Here is a 6241-nt window from a genome sequence, read left to right as displayed (position 1 = left end):
GCACAGGCTCATCCAGCTTGAGTGTGGGGTCTCTGGCTTGAGTCCCAAGGTTGCTGGCTTGAGCAAGGGGTCACTGGCTTGGCTGGAGCCCCCCCCAGGTCAAGGCACATATGAAAAGTAAGCAATTACAAGTTGATGCTTCTCATCCTTTTCCCTTTCTGTCTCTCTTCCTCTCTCTTTCCCTTCTTCCCTCCATCCCTCCCTTTCTTCCTTCCTCTCAATAAAAATTTTCCCACCACTGATTTGAGAGCTAGGGGAAAGGAAGAAAGAGAGAGAGAGACAGACAGAAGCATCAACTTGTTGTTTCACTTAGTTGTTCTGTTTAGTTTTACACTCAGTGGTTGCTTCTTGTATGTGCCCTGACTGGGGATCAAACCTGTGACCTCAGTGCACTCTAATCACTGAGACACCTGGCCAGGGTCTTTTGTGTATTTCTGCTGTTGTTCATTACTCTAGCAAGTAAGTATTCCTCCAGCCCATGTAAGACAGGTAATCACAGAGCTGCTGGAGATGTAGCAATTGGGATTGTGGGAGATAATGAGGCCTCATCCTTGCGAGTGGCAGCTCTCCTCCTTTGCTTTCTGAGCACCTAGGTCTCTCCTAATGTCTTGTTATATACTGTTTTTGTTTTGTTTTCATTGTTCCTGGCCTGTGGCTGAGCACTGGTGCCAGTTGTTTGGCCTACCCCAAATCACTCAGAGCTCTTCCTTCAGCATCAGAGGGCCTCACCTCACAGTGTGTGTTTGGGAGCAACATTACAACATTTGCTATTTGCATGCTACTTGTTTTCGTAACTTTAGCACAAATAAGACAGTTACTTAATGGCAGGGATTTTAAAAATTGTTTGTGGTCACTTGCAGATTTTTTTTTTTTTTTTTTTTTTTTACAGAGGCAGAGATAGACAGGGACAGACAGACAGGAACGGAGAGAGATGAGAAGCATCAATCATCAGTTTCTCGTTGCGCGTTGCGACTTCTTAGTTGTTCATTGATTGCTTTCTCACATGTGTCTTGACCGTGGGCCTTCAGCAGACCGAGTAACCCCTGCTGGAGCCAGGGACCTTGGGTCCAAGCTGGTGAGCTCTTTGCTCAAGCCAGATGAGCCCGCGCTCAAGCTGGCGACCTCGGGGTCTCGAACCTGGGTCCTTCCGCATCCCAGTCCGACGCTCTATCCACTGCGCCACCACCTGGTCAGGCTCACTTGCAGATTTAAAAAAAAAAGATTTTATTTCTTGATTTTACAGAGGGAGGAGAAAGAGGTGAGGGGAATGAGAAGTATCAACTTACAGTTGCTTCGCTTTAGTTGTTCACTGTTTGTCATATGTGCCTTGACCAGGCCAGCCCAGGGTTTTGAACTGGTGATCTCAGTGTTGCAGGTCAACTCTCCGTCCATTTTGTTACCACAAGCTAGGTTATATATATTTATACTTAAATTTATTTTTCTGAAAAACTGGTCCTTGTGCAGAAAAAGATGCATAATTTTAGAATATTAGTATTCTTGGTTCTTCCCATTTTCCTTATCCCTTCTCTTCCTTTTCTGTCATTCCCTTTGTTCTTTATGCCTTTCACGCTAATCCTTATTTGGGTATTGGAGGTGTCAGTTGAGAAGGATTTTCCTTTCTTGGGATTTGCATTGTAATTTAGGTCCCTGGAAGACCTTCCGAGACTCAAAATCCTAGTGAAGCTAGGAAGATCTCCAGGGAGTAGGAATATAATTAACTTCTTGTGTGGTATATGCTCCTGCCTGCTTTTTCTCAGGTGCCTGGGCTTCTGCCCTTGGGCTCTTTGGTATGCATGCTGCTACTGTTTGAATTGTGCTAAATTGTGATAATCCAAAAGGAGAGGGTCTCCTGCTTCTCTCTCTCTTTCTCTCTCCCCCTTCCTCTGTTTCTAAATGAATAATTAAAAAAAAAAAGAAAGAAACAAAGCCTGACCAGGCAGTGGCGCAGTGGTTAGAACATCAGCTTGGAATGCGGAGGACCCAGTTTCAAAACCCCGAGTTTGCAAGCTTAAGTGCGAACTCACCACCAGTTTGAGCACAATGTGGCTGGCTTGAGCGTGAGATCATAGACATGACTCCTGGTTTCTGGCTTGAGCCCAAGGTCGCTGGCTTAAGCAAGGGGTCACTGGCTTGGCTGAAGCCCCTTTGTCAAGGCACATAAAAAGAAGCAATCAATGAACAACTAAAGTGCCACAACAAAGAATTGATGCTTCTCATCTCTCTGTCTTCCTGTCTGTCCTTATCTGTCCCTCTCACACCTAAGTTTCCTCACCTGTAAAATGGGGATATTGTACTACCTCATTGGTTATGAGAATTAAGTGCATTAATGTTAGTAAAGTGTTTAGAACAGTATCTCACATATAGAGCAGGCTATATAAAATAAAATAATAAAATAATGTGACTAAAAATAAGCCATAGGCCCTGGCCGGTTGGCTCAGTGGTAGAGCGTCGGCCTGGTGTGCAGAAGTCCCGGGTTCGATTCCCGCCTAGAGCACACAGGAGAAGCGCTCATCTGCTTCTCCACCCCTCCCCCTCTCCTTCCTCTCTGTCTCTCTCTTCCCCTCCCGCAGCGGAGGCTCCATTGGAGCAAAGATGGCCCAGGCGCTGGGGATGGCTCCTTGGCCTCTGCCCCAGGCACTAGAGTGGCTCTGGTCGCAACAGAGAGACGCCCTGGAGGGGCAGAGCATCGCCCCCTGGTGAGCGTGCTGGGTGGATCCCAGTCGGGCGCATGCGGGAGTCTGTCTGTCTCTCCCCGTTTCCAGCTTCAGAGAAATACAAAAAAAAAAAAAAAAACCCAAACAAAAGACAAACAAACAAAAAACGCCATAGCCACAGCAGTTTTTATTAGGGAAACATTTTTATTTTGATCCTGAGATGTACTTATTTTTCACTTGGATCTGCTGACATCAGTATAAGTGGAGTCAGCTTATAGGCCATAAGCTCTTCTATCCAAAAGGGTGTGGGAAAGAACACCTTGTAGGTGGCAGACCAGGTTTTGAAAACCGACATGTGGGAAAACACATGCTTCCCTTCCTGAGAAGCCCTGGTAGGATATTTTTACAAACTTACCTCATATTTCACAGAGAATATATCCTTGGTAGGTTGTGTATAAATCAAATCCTAACATATATCTGTTGTTTAAAGACTCATTCTGCAAAGTGAAGATGGCTTTTGTAAAGCAAATCAATATCCCTTTGAGGGACATTCAAATCTTGACTAGAGATGGACTGAATTTCTTTGTGTCTATGCCTGTCCTGGGTAGATTTCCCTTGGGGAAATCTTTCCAGTTAAATTTGTGGAACCTGACCAGGCAGTGGTGCAGTGAATAGAACGTTGGACAGGGACATGGAGAACCCAGGTTCAAAACCCTGAGGTCGCCAACTTGAGTGTGGGCTCATCTCGTTTGAGCAAGGCTCACCAGCTTGAGTGCAGGGTTGCTGGCTTGAGCAAAGGATCACTCGCTCTGCTGTAGCCCCCACCTCCCCCCCCCCCCCAGTCAAGGCACATATGAGAAAGCAATCCTGAGAAAGAATGAACAACTAAGGAGACTAGGGCGCCACAATGAAGAATTGATGCTTCTCATCTCTCTCCCTGACTACCTGTCTCTCCCTATTTGCCCCTCTCTCTGTCTCTGTTACCAAGAAAAAAAAATTTGTGGAACCAATGTTGTGCAGGTTATTTTTTTTAATTTTGAGAGGGGGGGGGTGAGAAGCATTAACTTGTAGTTGCTTTCACTTTATTTGTACATTGAGCTTTTTTTTTTTCTTTTTGAGAGAGACAGACAGGAAAGGAGAGAGATGAGATGCATCAACTCCTAGTTGAGTCACTTTATTTGTTCTCATGGGCACTTTTTGTTGCCGGGGGAGGGGGGGCTCGACCTGAGCCAGTGACCTTGGGCTCAAGCTAGCAACCTTTGGGCTCAAGCCAGCTACCATGAATCATGTTCATGAACTGGCAATCCCATGCTCAAGCTGATGAGCCTGTGCTTAAGCCATCAACCTCGGGGTTTTGAACTGGGACCTCAGTGTCCCAGGTTGATGCTCTTATCACCTGTGCCACCACTGATCAGACTATGTTGAGCTTCTACATGACCAGGGCATGCCAGTGTTCCCTTGCTCAAGCCAGCAACCTTTGGGCTCAAGCAGGGGAGTTTTGGGATTGTGTGGACAATTCTACCACTCAAACCAGTGATCCCACACTGAAGAGCCCATGCTCAGAGCCAGTGACCTTGGGGTTTCGAACTGGAAACCTCAGAATTCTGTGTCAATGCTTTATCCACTCTACCACCATTAGTCAGGCTCAAGTCCTAAGCTTAGGCCTCAAGAGGCCTTGCAGCTTCTCTCACCTTAGAACTCTTCATTTATTATTCTGAGTCTACCAGTTTGGCTGGTATTTCTGCTGAGATAAGCTGGGCTTGGCTCACTCATGTACCTGCAATCAGGTGGCTCTGCTCATCTTGGCTGAGCTCTTTCACCCATGTAAGGAAGGGTCTGAGTAGGGACAACTGGGTTGAGTAGATTCCAATTCACTAGCTTAGATGTGCGTGTTCTCGTGGCTGAGGCAGTGTTCTAGGAGAGTGAGAGAAAACAATTCTCTTGCAACCTAGGCTCAGAACTAGCACAACATTCCTTGCACTGCTTTCTACTAGTTAAAGCAAGTCATAAAGGTCAGCCCAGATTCACAGGGGTGGGAAAATAGACTACACCTTCTAAAAGGAGAAGCTACAAAGTTATTTTGCAAAGAGCACAGATACAGAAAGAGGTGGAGTATTGGGGTCATCTCTGTAATCAGTTTACCACAGGAGACAAACTCTCCCCTAACTCAGAAGTAGTAGGGGGCCTCGGAGGTGGTAGTGGGGCCCAGACAGCTGAGGTCAAAGACCTGACATGCTTTGAAAATTATAAAGTGCCCTGCAGATAGTGGTTCTGAGTGTGGTGTGCCACCTCACCTGTGGGACTATGAGTTCCTTTGAGCAGGGCTGTGACCCTCTGCTGACATCCCTTTCGGTATTGAGGACAGGCTCACACAAGTGAAAGTAAACAGAGAAGCAGAGCAGTTTCTGAGAACAGAGGTGCATACACTGTTCTCTCATCCCCAAAACAAAGACAGGTTTCCAACCCTCAGGAATCTGAGACGCTCCCTTCTACAAGCTTTTCTTCTACTCCTGTTGTATCAGAACAGCAAGAAACACGTTTTACCACACAATTAAGTAGCCAAATTAAGGAGTCTTTATTTTAAAGTCGGCTATTGCACAGAGACCTGAGTCATTCCGATCATGCGGCCTTGAACACAGTTTGGAGCTAGTTTTTTTTATTTTTTTTATTTTTCTGAAGTTGGAAACGGGGAGGCAGTCAGACAGACTCCTGCATGTGCCCGACCGGGATCCACCCGGCATGCCCACCAGGGGGCGACGCTTTGCCCATCTGGGGCGTCGCTCTGTTGCAACCATAGCCATTCTAGCGCCTGAGGCAGAGGCCACAGAGCCATCCTCAGTGCCCAGGCCAACTTTGCTCCAATGGAACCTTGGCTGTGGGAGGGGAAGAGAGAGACAGAGAGGAAGAAGAGGGGGAGGGGTGGAGAAGCAGATGGGCGCTTTTCCTGTGTGCCCTGGCCGGGAATCGAACCCGGGACTCCTGCACACCAGGCCGACACTCTACCACTGAGCAAAGTGGCCAGGGCTTGGAGCTAGTTTTTAAAGATAAAAATCACACACTGTTTGGGGTAAAGGAAGAAGGGGGAGCTCAGCAAGGCATGGTACAAAAGCAATAAACATTCATTAATCTTGCTAATAAGCTCATTAAATCTTACTGTCTTGTTACAATGTTTATAGGATCAATTTAAAGAAAAAAATATTTTTACACACTAAGACCAGATGATAGCACAGTAGTGATAAATGTTTCCCATGCTTAACAAAAACATTTCTAAACATTCTAGGATTTACGACCCACCCTTGACATATTTGCAATTTGGCGAAACTAAAACTAATTTCAAGGTGGGGGGTAGGGAGTTTTAGACATAAGTAATTTCTGGGGTTACTTAGAGTTTAAAATGGAAGAGAAGTAAATGAAGTTATTTATGCTAAGATCCTTTTTTATTTTTTAAAATTTTTTATTTATTCATTTTAGAGAGGAGAGGGAGAAACAGAGAGAGAGAGGAGAGACAGAGAAGGGGGGGAGGAGCTGGAAGCATCAACTCCCATATGTGCCTTGACCGGGCAAGCCCAAGGTTTCGAACCGGCAAC

The sequence above is a fragment of the Saccopteryx bilineata genome, chromosome 3 (assembly GCF_036850765.1).
Source record: "Saccopteryx bilineata isolate mSacBil1 chromosome 3, mSacBil1_pri_phased_curated, whole genome shotgun sequence".
NCBI lineage: Eukaryota > Metazoa > Chordata > Mammalia > Chiroptera > Emballonuridae > Saccopteryx > Saccopteryx bilineata.
This window is presented reverse-complemented; position numbering follows the sequence as displayed.